This window comes from Ailuropoda melanoleuca, chromosome 15 (assembly GCF_002007445.2).
Source record: "Ailuropoda melanoleuca isolate Jingjing chromosome 15, ASM200744v2, whole genome shotgun sequence".
Classification (NCBI taxonomy): domain Eukaryota; kingdom Metazoa; phylum Chordata; class Mammalia; order Carnivora; family Ursidae; genus Ailuropoda; species Ailuropoda melanoleuca.
The window spans coordinates 48,501,047-48,515,410 of NC_048232.1; positions in this window are offsets into that span (position 1 = coordinate 48,501,047).

The following is a 14,364-nucleotide window of genomic DNA, read 5'->3' on the forward strand; positions in this document are numbered from 1 at the left end:
TACATGGTACAAATGAAAAATAAAATCTATCTTAAGAAATATAATGGGGGCACCTGGGTGGCTCAGTCGGTTAAGCATCTGCCTTCAGCTGGGGTCATGGTCCCAGAGTCCTGGGATCCAGCTCTGCATCGGGGTCCCTGCTCTGCAGGGAGCCTGCTTCTCCCTCTCCTGCCTGACTCCCCCTGTTTGTGGTGGTGCTCTCTCTCTCTCTGTCAAATAAATAAGTAAAATCTTAAAAAAAAAAAGAAAAGAAGAAATATAATGGAAAATACTTTCTTCTTTCAACTATTTATCCCAAAATACAACTCCTTTCCCCAAAGATAGTGTTACCAGTTGTTCATTCATCCTACATCCTCCATAAATATTCTGTACATAAACATCTTTTGTTTATATGAATAGGACCATATTTTACCTTTTTTACACCATTTTTTACTTAAATATATCTTAAAGATCTTTCCATATTTGTACACATGGGTCACCTCACTTTAAAAATGGCCTGACAGTATTTCATTGTCTAAATTTATTATTATTTAGTTAACCGATTTTCTATGGGTAGCTAGTTAGGTTTAATTTTCCTTCTTTGCTATCACAAATAACATTTCAGTGACTATTTGGTACAAAGTATTTTCACATACATTCATGCATATGTGGAGAATTAATACTCAGAAGAAAAAAGGTTGAGTTAACAGATATGACCATTTTTCATTTTGAAAAACTGTCTCATTTTCCTCCATAGAAATTATTCCAATTTACAACACCACAACTCCCACGAGCTACAAATAAGACAGTATTTTTAAAAAATTTTAACCAAATTCCCTATAATATTAACTGATTACCATAAGTCCCTCTATTATATTTGGGTTTATATAAAAATGAGAAAATCAGTATTAAAACTAGTAATAACTACTGAGGGGCTACCACATGAGAAGCACATTACAGGTTTATATTTCTTTACTGTCACAATAATCCTTTACAATGAATAATATTCCCACTTACGTTTTATAGATAAAAAATAGGGGCACCTGGGTGGCTCAGTTGTTAAGCGTCTGCCTTCAGCTCAGGTCATGATCCCAGGATCCTGGGGAGGAGTCCCGCATTGGGCTCCCCTGCTCAGCAGGGAGTCTGCTTCTCCCTCTCCCTCTGCCTCCTCCCCCAGCTCATGCTCTGTTTCTCTCTCTCTCTCTCTCTCAAATAAATAAACAAAATCTTTAAAAAAAAATTGAGGTGGTGGAGAAATTTCTGAAATAACACAGCTAGAAAGTGGTGAAGACTGTAGCCAGTTCTTAATAAGCGATGCTGACTTGCCCACAGTCACATATTAGTCACAAATGCTAAATTATGATGAAGTAACAACAACCTCCAAATCTTCATAGCACAAAAGAAGAAGTTTACTTTCTGTTAACAAAGCACATAGCAGGTCCAGGAGTTACTCTAGAGCAGCTCTTCCTCCGACAAATATGGTATGATCTCTCTTTCACGTGGAATCTAAAAACGTCACCCGTAGAAACAGTTAGAATGGCAATTGCCAGGGGCTGAAGTGTGAGGAAAATGGGAAGGTGTTTGTCAAAGGGTTCCGACTTTCAGTTTGAAGATGAATGAACTCCAGGGAGGTGGGGGCACTGTGTGAGTGCGGCTGCGTTGAGTTGTATTACGGTAAGAGTTCAAAATCCGGGAAATAGGTAGGATTTTTATGGATTTTGGTCAGAGTAATAAAACTATTTTGATAGGATGAATTTATAGATTTTGTGCAGATTCTATGAGAAGGGAGAAAAATTGGAGGTTTTAAAAACACAGGCTTTATGTGAGTAAGTGGTGATGATGACTACATTGGAGAGGGGGAAATGTGCAAGATGAGATTGGAAGTAGAAACTAGAGAATATATCATAACTAAATTTTCCCCATTTCACTTCCCCATTAAAAATCCTAAAGTTAGCATTCTGTCATTATTACTAAAATAGTAGTATTTTAGTAAGAATGATAGTAAAAGGGGAAAAATGTTAATACTTTCAAAAGTAAAAGTCTACCTGGTAAGCAAACTGAGAAAAATAGGTTCCTAATATGTTTAAGTCTGTATTAGCCTGAATAGTTGGTATGCTGAAAAGTGGCTGAAGAAATAAAAGGATAAGGTATTAGCAAGAATAAGTATGTATTTTTTCAGAGACCATTCTAAGGTATTAATGACTGTTATATAGAAAACTAAAATAAAAATTACAGGACTGAAAAAATTTTTAAGAATTATCTTGGTTACATTCTTAATATGTTTTCAGGTGATGACTCTTTGCAGTGCTTATATAATTGGAAAGTGATTTTACACAGCAGTGCCTGGAGAGATGGAGTGGCTTACATCTACTAGAAGTTTGCTTTAGTTCATGGAATCAAACACTTCTGTTTTGAATTTGCAGAAACTAAAAAGTTAGTTGAGGTAGTTTTTAGGCAATCTTTTACAGTTCTTTGATTGGAATGATAGAATAAAGCAGTATTTTTACCTAGGTACCACTAAGACAAATGTTGGATATGTTTGCTCTTCAACATGTGTATGCTAATGCAAGCAATTTTACATTTTGTTGACAAGTAATAATTTCAAGAGGATTTTAAATCCACTAAAATAAAATTGGCAACTTTTTAAATTAGGTACTATTTTTATGCAAATATTGTTAGTAATAAAATAAAAGAGAGGTGCAGAAAATGCAATTTGGAAAACAAAGCTGTTTCTAAGTGCAACATTTGTCAAACCTCTTTGGGATCAAGCAGTTCTGAGACTGATTAATTGTGCATGAATGACTGAGAAAATATAAATTCAAATAAATAATTTGTTGGTTCTAGAAATGATTAAGTAGGCAGATACCAATTTTATCATTTATTTTGGCATTGCTAAGTAAGGAAGGGGTTTACATGTTGATTTATATGAATAAATTTTAACTACAAAGCATCCAATTTGGTCCTAGTAAAGTGCAAATCTTAAAAAATAAAATTTGAAATCAATATTTCTCTAATAAATTGTACTATTTTATGAAAGTCAAAAAATTTCTGTAGAAATTTATACATGTGTTTGTAGACCTACATTTTTATTTATATCTTTATTTTTTTGCTTCAGTTTTTATGTAAATTCTAGTTAGTTAACGTATAGTGTAATATTGGTTTCAGGAGTAGAATTTAGTGATTCATCATTTATGTATAACATCCAGTGCTCATCACAACGAGTGCTCTCCTTAATACCCATCACTTATTTAGCCCATCCGCCACCCACCTCCTTCCATCAACCCTCAGTTTGTTCTCTATAGTTAAGAGTCTCTACTAAATGGCTACCAGACACATGGAAAGATGCTCAACATCACCCGTGGTCATGAAAATACAAATCAGAACCTTGATGAGATACCACCTCATACCTGTCAAAATAGCTAAAATTAACACAGGAAACAACAGATGTTGGCGAGGATGCAAAGAAAGGGGAACCCTTTTACACTGTTGGTGGGAATGTGAGCTGGTGCAGCCACTCTGGAAAACAGTATGGAGGTTCCTCAAAAAGTTAAAAATAGAGCTACCCTATGACCCAGCAATTGCACTACTAGGTATTTACCCAAAGGATACAAAAATATTGATTCAAAGGTACACATCTACCCCAATGTTTATAGCAGCAATGTCTACAATAGCCAAATTATAGAAAGAGCCCAAATGTCCATCAACTGATGAATGCATAAAGAAGTCCTGGTATACATATACAATGGAATATTACTCAGCCATCAAAAAGATGGCTTGCCATTTGCAGTGATATGAATGAAACTAGAGTGTATGAGGCTGAGTGAAATAAGTCAGAGGAAGACAAATACCATATGATTTCACTTATATGTAGAACTTAAGAAACAAAACGGATGAACATAGGGGAAGGAAGAAAAAAAAAAGAGAGGGAGGCAAACCATATTTATATCTTTAAATAAGTGCCAAAACCATGGAATTATAGAATTAGCATTGGAATTTAAGCCAGAACTCAAGAATATTAAGACATAAACAGAGAAGTTGAGAATGTAGGACTTTGATCCTCCATAATTACAGTAGCCAGTAACTGGTTTTGTCGAAATATGATTGTGTGGAAATGGATTGCTGCTTCTGCGGATTTCAGACAGAAGAAACGAATAGAAAGATGCCAATCGCATCAGATCTGCATAGAAAAAAGATCTTCAGAAATCTGATGTAAAAAGCCAATCTAGCCTCTTATTGGCCAGCAATGTTCTATCAGGTTTTCTTTACAGATACAATTTGAGAGTCAGAATTTTATCTGTAGTTTATCCACATAAAATACACAGCATATTCAAAAATACTCCTCAAAAAGCAGGTCTTTGACTTGATAATATATTGTTCTAATCAGGAATGGCTGAAAAATATCCAGGTTGTGGTTTTGTTTTGTTTTGTTTTGTTTTGTTTTGTTTTGTTTTGCACTGTATTTGTTTCTTAGGATCTACCTTAGAATATAAAAATCATCTATTCTTTTTCATTCTGGTGTTTGAATTTGTTCATGTATATAACCGATGCATTCTCAATCACAATGATGCATATTATAATTTAATTACCAAATGTCTCATGATGCTGATGATACAAAAAGAAAAAATAAATAAACATATTAAGAACTCTAATCATTTTACAGCAGTTCAATGAAGTCACTTTTCTTCATTAGTCTTTTGGAAATTCTTTTTAAAAAGTTCAGTGTCATTCGATGGTGTTTCTTTTTAAGTGTTAAAATATCACACTTTAAAGATTTTTAAAAACTAATGTGATATTTCAGAAGTTAAGTATCTACTGTATAAAGAATCATGCCATTCCTCAAACTTCTAACACATATTTTAACTAAATGTATCTTCATGCACAATTTGTTCTTCTCTGAAAATCCTTTCTGTCCTAATAATTCCATTGTCTGTCCCTGCCTATAGTTCAACAATCCAAAAATCACATTTTAAGAACCCACTATAGAACAAGCTCCATGCTAAGTTATAAAGACACAAATATTAATGAAAACAACAGTCCTTAACCTAAGCCTCTTGTGTTTCAATTGAGTTAACGAATACATGACATATAATTTCAAATACTGTGGAAAATGCTATTATGAAATCACAGAAAATGGTCACTTATTGTATCCAGTAGATTCAGGAAAGTATTCTTAATGGAATAAAATAGTGCTTGAACTAAGATTTGAAGGATACTTAATATTAGATAAAAGATGCATGAGGGGCGCCTGGGTGGCAGAGCGGTTAAGCGTCTGCCTTCGGCTCAGGGCGTGATCCCGGCGTTATGGGATGGAGCCCTACATCAGGCTCCTCTGCTATGAGCCTGCTTCTTCCTCTGCCACTCCCCCTGCTTGTGTTCCCTCTCTCGCTGGCTGTCTCTATCTCTGTCGAATAAATAAATAAAATCTTAAAAAAAAAAAAAAGATGCATGAAAATACATTTAAGGGAGAGGAAATAGCAGAAACCCAAGAGCAGAGGCATAAGATAGCATAAAATGTATCACGATCATTGCAGGCAGACTGCTTTTACTAGACTATAAAATAAATTCAGAACAAGATGGCGTCGAGTCCGGACCAATTTTTTATATGTTTTTTTATGGGCCAAATTTTTTATATGTTTTTTATCTCTTCTTTTGCTTCATAAATATAATGAAAATTTTGTGGAATCATAAAGATACATGGAGGCATAGTGTATTTCCCTTTTAAAAATGTTTTTGCTGTAAATATTATAGGAAAAGCATAATAACATCAGTATAACATGAATTATCATTATCCTTTTAAAAATAATTTAGGATGATGAAATACTCATAATGATGGTAATATTACCTGGAATTGCTTTGTCATTTTCTTCCCTTGTCTGGCTTTAACTTCAAAGAACCATCAGTGGAGAATGTGTACCTCCCTTTTCTTCACATTTCTGGGAAGGGCCTAACACCAGAGCAACACTCCTGGTCTCTCATCCACCCCCCAGGTTCACCAACCTGAAGTTAGTGCAATAACTTATCGAATAGGCAAGTGGGGTAATGAATTGGCCGAATTGGCCGGGTGTAGCTTGGCTCCTTCTGACTCCTCTTCAGTTCTGACTGCCTGTAATAAAAGGTGTTGCCTCAGTGTGTGTATATGTGAAGCTTGGTGTTCTCCAGCTGTGCCAATGACTGGGTTAAGTTAATAAATAGAATTCAGGGGTCAAGGATGATAAATCCACTTAGACAAAAACTTCAGCATAAAATATGGAGATGATTATGGGTGAAAAATTGATATTGTTTTCCTTCTCTCTGTCCATTTCTCGGTTTGTCCCAACCTCAAACAGAGACGAGAGAAACACTACGAACTGTGCTTCTATTTTTTTTTAAGATTTATTTATTTATTTTAGAGAGAGAGAGATTTAGAGAGAGCGAGAGAGAGAGAGAGAGAGCAGGAGAGGGATGGGCAGAGGGAGTGGGAGAGAGAAAATCCCAAGCCGACTCCCTGCTGAGCATGACCCTGAGATCATGACCTGAGCCAAAAACAAGAGTCGGATGCTTAACTGACTGAGCCACCCAAGTGCCCCTGAACTGTCCTTCTAGAACTCTAACGCATACAAAGTAATCATGTAATATGTATTCCTAATTAAAACTGGCACACTTCAAAATGCAGTTGAGAGGAGGCTTAGTTGTACTTGTTTCCCTCATTAGTTCATTTCATAATACCTGGAATCCAATTGCTCATGAGGCCAAATAGTCCTTCTGGGCCTCCCTCCCTCAGGCGAAACCATTCTGCTCAATTTTTCATGGAGATACACCTGCACATTTAATGATCTTGTCTGTGGTAGCAAGCTAATGAGTGGTCATGGGTTTTTGAGTCATCATCACTAAATAATACATATACAGTCTTGCATATGTTCTCTGGATGGCAAGGATCTTAATCCAAAAATGTGACCCTAAAACTGGAGAATTAGCATTTGATGACAAGCTTTTGGGGAAGTTACTCTTGAAAAGATTGGCCTTTTGGTATGTTTAATTGCATCAAGTTGATAACTAAATATTTCATCTAAATATGTGAGCAAGCTTTGGTAGGAGCTCATCAGAGGAGGCCTAGGTGACAAGAGACCAAGGCAATGATGGTGTGGCAAACGCTGTAGGATGTCTCAGTCAACACAATTTCTCATTTCTCCTTTTTTGCCTGTCTCTTATAAAAACAGGATAATGAAATGCCAGCCTTCCTGCTTTAAAGAGGACATGTAACAGCACCAGCCTATGCGAGGTCTGCAAAAGTCCCTGGTTATGGAATTCCTTCTCAAATGATGTTAGAAGGAAGCCTTGGGTCACCCATTCCCTCTAATCTTGTGTGCAGACAAAATAGAGATGCAGACGTCATCTTGTAGCAGTGAAGTCAGAAGTCACATGCTGAAGATAATTCCCGGTTGACATCCTTGAGTACCAAGTGAAAAGAAAAGCCCCATGTTTAATGAAGCCCCTGTTTATTGGGTTTTCTCTTACTAATTGAGACAAATAAAAAGTACATTTCAACTTCATATAGCTGCAGACAAATGAAACTAATCTAGCTGGCTTATTCATTAAGGAATTGGTTAGTGGAAGTCACATAACAGAATTGTTGGGATGGCCTTTAAGCCTGAGCATACATTTCTAGAAGATACACATAAGGAACATATCCAGGAAGAATGCCCAATCATACTCTAAGGTCATTCCAAAGGCAAAACCTTGCCATTGCCCCTACACAATAGGAACTGGAAATCTACCACAGCTGCCCCAGGAGACCCATATGCAAAAGCTGCCTTATGTTGGTTATTTCCTCCTCCTTGTTCCTTGCAGGTTCATGTGCTTGGCAGAACCTAGGTCCCACGCCTGTATTCTACTTAAAAGGATGTTTGGAAAATGCACCTTGTAAGTTGCCAGCCTCCATTGTTCAAGAAAGTAAGCCTAAAAAAGCACTGAAATGAGTGGTGAGTGAGCTAATATAACATGTCTGCAACAAACTGTGCCAACCTTGATTGGTATTGACTTCCTGGAGTGGTGCTCTGAAGATGAGCCAAACATATGCAGGCTCAGCACGACAGAGCGACATGATTCATTAGTGGTATCTGCTGAGATACAGCGAGCAAGAGTTTGGAAACGCCTGCCACTCACTGTTTCATCCCCAAGCAAAGACAAGAAGCAGCAGCAGCTGGGCAATGGCCGCTGAGTTGTTGAGACAGATAAATAATTGTAGGGAAGGCAAATCTGGAGGGCGCCGAGCTCCTGTAATTGTGGAACCGCTCAGAAGCTGGAGGAACCGAGGTCACGGAGTGATGACAGTGCAAGTAGTGCTAGCCTATAACAGAGCTACTCAAATTCATTCTCTTCCCCGAAGTTGAGGTTATCATGGCCTCTGTTTAGTTGATCCTTAATTTATGGGCAGAGAAGCATAACACACTTGAATTAAGTCGCGGCTATGCATCCATGTGAGGCCCACCAGCTTCTGGAATCTTATAAAGGAAGATCGTGTTAAAGATCTTCAAGATCTGCCGAACAGAATGAGCTAAGACACATGGTATAAATATGAACTTCTAGAATCACAAACCTTATCCAACCATTGCATTTGACTTGTGAGGACTCTGTGACCCAGAGACACACAGTGGCTTATGCAAGGTAAGATTCAGCGGAGTGGTATTTGCTTTGAGTGTTTCTCAAGCCTGTACCTTTCCTATGTAGTCACGTGTTCATTCAGTCATCTCTAGTAAGATGGCATTTTGCTACATACTATGGAGGATGCAAAGAATAAATAACAACGTGTACCGTGACCAAGCCATTTATGATGAAATAGAGGAAAAAAGACACATAAAGTTTGTATTCTCTATAAATTCCAAAGAAAGGGAAGTCACAATGAAATGAAGTATGTGACTGAAACTGATCAGGTTTTTGATTCAATTAGCAGAAACTGGCTCTATCTGAAAAAGAAGAAAATGAGGTTATTAAAAGAATCATCGGAAAGACCAAAGAACTGAATTTTAAATTAATTGCCAGGAATAACACACGACACCGGACTGCAGAACCAGTATGTGAAAGAACATTCCTTCAAGCACTAGACGCTTCTGTTTTCATAAATGTCACCTTCCATCATCTCCTACTGCTCTCGCTAGCTGAGAAAGAGAGCTGCTCGTTCATAAGCTACTGAGTCAAGGTTGGCTGTACGGGAGGTTGAGATCATGAGTAGCTAGCATTTTTAGTTTCTAGACAAGGAGGGTTTTATTGACCCTCTCCCGACATTCTTAAAGTAAGGAATTCTCCAAACATAGTTAGAAGATCAAAGGCTAAGTGGCAATAAATTTTGAAAGGTGTGCATCACAAAAAGCTACATGGTATAATAATTCTCCCAATTAAAATGATCATACTAATAATTCAAGCCAAACTTATTCTTCTTCCATGCTGTATCTCTAGGAAATGAGATTGTTAGTTAGTTATTGTTAGTTATACAGGGATTTTATATTGATTTATATAAAAATAAATATATCTGAATGACAAAGATTGTGTAGGTATATACATGAAGAAAAGAAAGGTGAATAAAATCTGGTCCCTTCTCTTTAAAAAAACTATACTCTAAAATCAATCGCAAAATCAACATCTATCATCTTGCCCCAAACCAGAGTTCCTGATATGAGCTAGTGGGTTTTAATTCATTTGTCTCTCAGGGTAAATATCTTTCCAGTAAATGCAACTTCTGAAAATGAAGGGGCAAGCATTTCCTCTCCTCTAAACCTAAAACCAAACTCTGTTAAAGGAATCTGTTTTGCATTTTAAACTGATTCTCTCAATACTACAGGTAACGTAAAAGGCATTTAGACATTCAAGTCATTTTCTCTTTCTGCTAATAATGTTTGCTGATATGGACTCTATTCAGCTGGAACATTGGTTCTAATCATTAGATTTATATTCTGTGATAACCAGTGTGTTACCTAATGACCCTTCATTGAAAAAGCAATTCACCTTATTGAAGGAAAATAGGGAGGATAAATCATGCATGGAAACATATAGATGAAAAATATTAACAATACCCACGAAACTTGTTATCTCAAGACTAGTAGTTTAACCTTTAGAGAAAGTCAATAATTTGTTCCTTTCTTCTGTGTGTCTATATCATTTTAGCAGCTTTTAAAAAAAGCAGTTCTGTTTCCACTTTTTCATTAGCCTTTCAAGCTCAGACATCTGTCACCAAACAACTTCCCAGAAGCTGTGGCCAAATTGGATGAAAACCATATTTGAGAATGTATATTTATAAATAAAGACTTGCCTGAGATTCAATAATACTTTGCCTTTATTCTTCTTGTGGAAATTTTACTCTGAAATCAATTGACTTTAAATACAACATTCTTCTTCTGATTATATTATGGTGCTGAAGGCTGAAGATAAATAACTTCATTTATAATGAAACTGATGTAACTCAAAAGCAAAATATTATTTCTCTCTTTTGCTTGTACAAAAGTCAACACTGTCTTCTTTTCTTCCCTTTCAACGACTTGTTTGTATCTTTTCTTTTTTCTTTTTTAAAACACTTGAAGTATAATTGACATACAAAAGCTATACATAGTTAATGTATTCAACGTCATGAGTTTCAAGATAAGTAAACATTCATGAAACCATCACCACTATGTTCATTCTCTTTTGCTTTAAAGCCCTTTCCAACATGAAGTTCTGTGGTTCTCTGGTTCTCAGAGTGTTCAGTATAAACCTAGCATTGCATTAGTGCTCAGCAGACAGCAGTGACAGTACATTCCATCTCTGCCCTCAGAGAGCTTTATAGACAAGAGGGTGAGCAATATTAAAAGTTTAAAGTCACATATTTAAAAAGATGGTCTTGCATGTAATAGAATGTGGAATGGGGGCATAGCTGAAATATCCGAAAGTTCACTACGGAAGAATGCCTTAGTATGAGTAACCGCCACAATGGAGAGCACAAGCAGCACACGCCGAATGGAGAGGTGTTTCTTTCTAACGTCTATCTTCCCTTCTCCTGATGTTTTCCTGAAAGGGTCAATGGGAGAAGTGGTGGGAAAGGAATCAAGTTGGGAGAGCATAAATAAATAAATAAATAAACAAATAAATAAATAAATAAAATTGCAAACTCTGCCTTTTCCCCTTTGTTGATTCTAGTCCCACTAAAAGTCTGAGCTGATCTTAGAAAAGGAACATTGAACTAGGTGAAGGAATAAGATTTTAACTTTGATCAGTTTATAGTTTGAGGTAAATTTTTAATACCTCCATATTACCAGAGAGTTGTAATTTGCAAAAAATATCTCTAAGGACTTGGGAAGGAAGTTAGGCAGTGTTGGAAGAAAAAAACAAGTTGTGTTGTGTTTATGCCCTCCACGTTTGGCATATTCAATAATTTATAGGTATCTTTATTTGCCAATTAATTATAAATTCTTTAAGAAGGGAGAATTTAATATACAACAGTGCTTAACGCAAAGTTTAGCATCTTATATATTATGTCATTTCATTTCAATACTCTGAACAAGAAAATTAATACATTTTAGAACTGAAGATTTTTTTTTCTGTTCTTAGTACTGTTTTTCCTACTCAAGCCTTTAAGCCTACGGATCTCTATATTCATGTAAGAGTCACACATAAATAAAATTCAATACCAGCCCACCTGGGTGGCTCAGTCGCGACTGACTCTTGGTTTGGGCTCAGGTCGTGATCTCAGGGTCATGTGTTTGAGCCCCATGTTAGGCTCCTCGCTCAGCGCAGTGGCTGCTTGAGATTCTTTCCCCCTCCCTCTCCCTTTCTCTCTGCTCCTACCCCTGCTCTCACCCTCTCTCTCTCTCAAAAATAAATAAAATCTTTTTAAAAATTCAATACCTAATATGCTTTAGAGTCTTTTCAGATATGATTGATTGGAATTAAAATTCTATGTTCATTTTGTGTAATATACCAAACAACAATGCTTTGAGACTTCTGCTACTTGTTACCATTACATTAAATGCTTTCTTAAAGATTCCCCAGTGAATATTGTGTTCCCCAGGACACTGACCTCTACTGACCTTAAGAACAAATCCTTTTTGTTCTCCACTTTCCATTCTGCTTCCTCCTCTACCCATGACCCTCATGAGATCACTTTAGTCAATTGTTTTCAACTCTTATTCTCACCTCCATATGATGTAGAAAGATATGGCTTTCCCTAAAATATAATCTCTCTAAACTGAGACTAGGCATAAATTACGAAGAATATTTATTTTAAATAAAGAGACAAGAAAACCTGGAATCCATAAAATAAAAGGTGTAGAAGCTGTACTAAAGGACCTAACGACATTTTTTATGTAAACCGATGCAGCCTCCACTTTAAAAAAAAATTCAAAAATTATAGTTTTTTATTAATATCTTTCGTTATTTTATTTTTTAATTTGTGCAGAATTTACCACATAAATCTGTGTCAGCCTATGTATTAGCTTTGTTGGCCTACTTTTTGTACATACAAAACTCTTCAATTTTTTTGAATAAGGAATACAGGTATCCCGTTTTTGAAAGTTTGTGCTATGCCATTCACTTTTATGAAAGACCTACATTAGTACCTGTTTTTGGTAACTGAAAGAATTCTGGAGAGAATTTTCACTTTTATGAAAAAAGGCAAATGGTGTTCAGCCTTTGTTTTGCAGAGAGCTGTTGCAAAGGAAGCTCGCCCCCTGAGCCCCAGAGCTGCGCCACCACGCGGCTTCCCCCGGAACTACACTCAGCATCTCAGCACCAAGCCACAGTAGCTTTGAACTGTGTCTGTGAACATCTGTGCTGTATCTGTATTTATTTTATGCATCCATTAGCAGTATGAGTCCTAAGGTATTTTTCGATATATTCAATTCAATTTTTTCAATATAATTTAATGATAATTGCTTCTTCGATGTATGCCATTTCAGCTTATGAAAAATTTCGTAGGAACACTCCACTTTCGCATAGCGGGGAAACTCGTATCAGCAACTAAATGATCACTAGATGGCAGCATAATTCAATTCTTATAAAATACATTTCAACGGGTGATTTTCTTTATGACGGATGCTTGTTTCAAAAACTCCAAAGACAAAACAATAGTTGAAGTAATGCATTAGTTTATCTGAAATATTAGTTTTATCTAATTGCCAGTGTATTTATTACACTCCGAGTAAGAAAGCAGCAACTGCTTTGATGGCTACCAGAGGGAAGAGGGGTGGCGAGATGGCTTAAACTGGGTGATGGGGATAAAGGAGGACACTTGTGATGAGCGCTGGGTGTTGCATGGAAGTGTTGAATCACTATATTGTCCACCCAAAACTAACATTACACTGTGTGTTAACTAACTGGAGTTTAAATGAAAACTTTTTTAAAAAATATTTTATTTATTTATTTGAGAGAGAAAGAGAAAGCACAAGCAGGGGGAGAGGCAGAGGGAGAGGCAGAGGGAGAGGCAGAGGGAGAGGCAGAGGGAGCAGGGAGACGCAGAGGGAGAAGCAGTGGGAGAAGCAGGCTCCCCGCTGAGCCGGGCTTGATCCCAGGACCCCGGGATCATGACCCGAGCTGAAGGCAGACGCTTCACCGACTGAGCCACCCAGGTGCCCCTAAATTAAAACTTTTTAAAAAGAGAGCAAAGTATGTAATGCTTAGGTCTACCAAAGATGTAAACTGCAGCGCATGAGTTTTGGACTCTGACATGTCTGAATTTAAACCTGGCTCACTTCTCTTTACCAGTCACAGAACTTAGAAAATTTACTGTGATCTTCTCTCAGTTCCTAAATAGTCCTTTTGTATTTGGCATCTTTGAAGCAGCCTTTTTGTGTGTGTTATAATTTTTTTTCCACAGAAGATGACTTCTTTATTAATTTGTTCTACAATAATTAAAATTCCATAGTATTAACCCTTTATAGCATAAACACTGGAATTTAAATAATTATAGTTTTCTTATTTTATAAAGGCATCATGCAGGTAAATATTCTTACACTGCCTTTATACAAATACCATCTTTAATTTGTGTCTCTCAATTTTCAGGGTTAAAGCGACCGTACAATAGATGCTTGATAAATGTCTGTTATCATGATTTGAAAGAGATCATTCATTGTGATGGTGATTGATTTACCTCAAAAATATTAGCTCTTTCCTGCTAAAGGCGATATCAAGATAAACTGTATGAAGAATCAGAGACTCAAGTTTTGAATAGACTTTTAGAAGGTCACCCAACCTGTTGAGGCGGATCCAAGATTAGAAACAAATTACCTTTCCAATATACCACATACTGACTCCTGCTTTGTTCGTGATCACCTACCATGACCCCAGCGAGAAACTTTAGACCTAATTATTCCCTTCTCCCTGATCCGCCAAATTTAATCACAGATTCATGCCAAATCTACCTCCAAAAGCTTCCTGAATTCATCT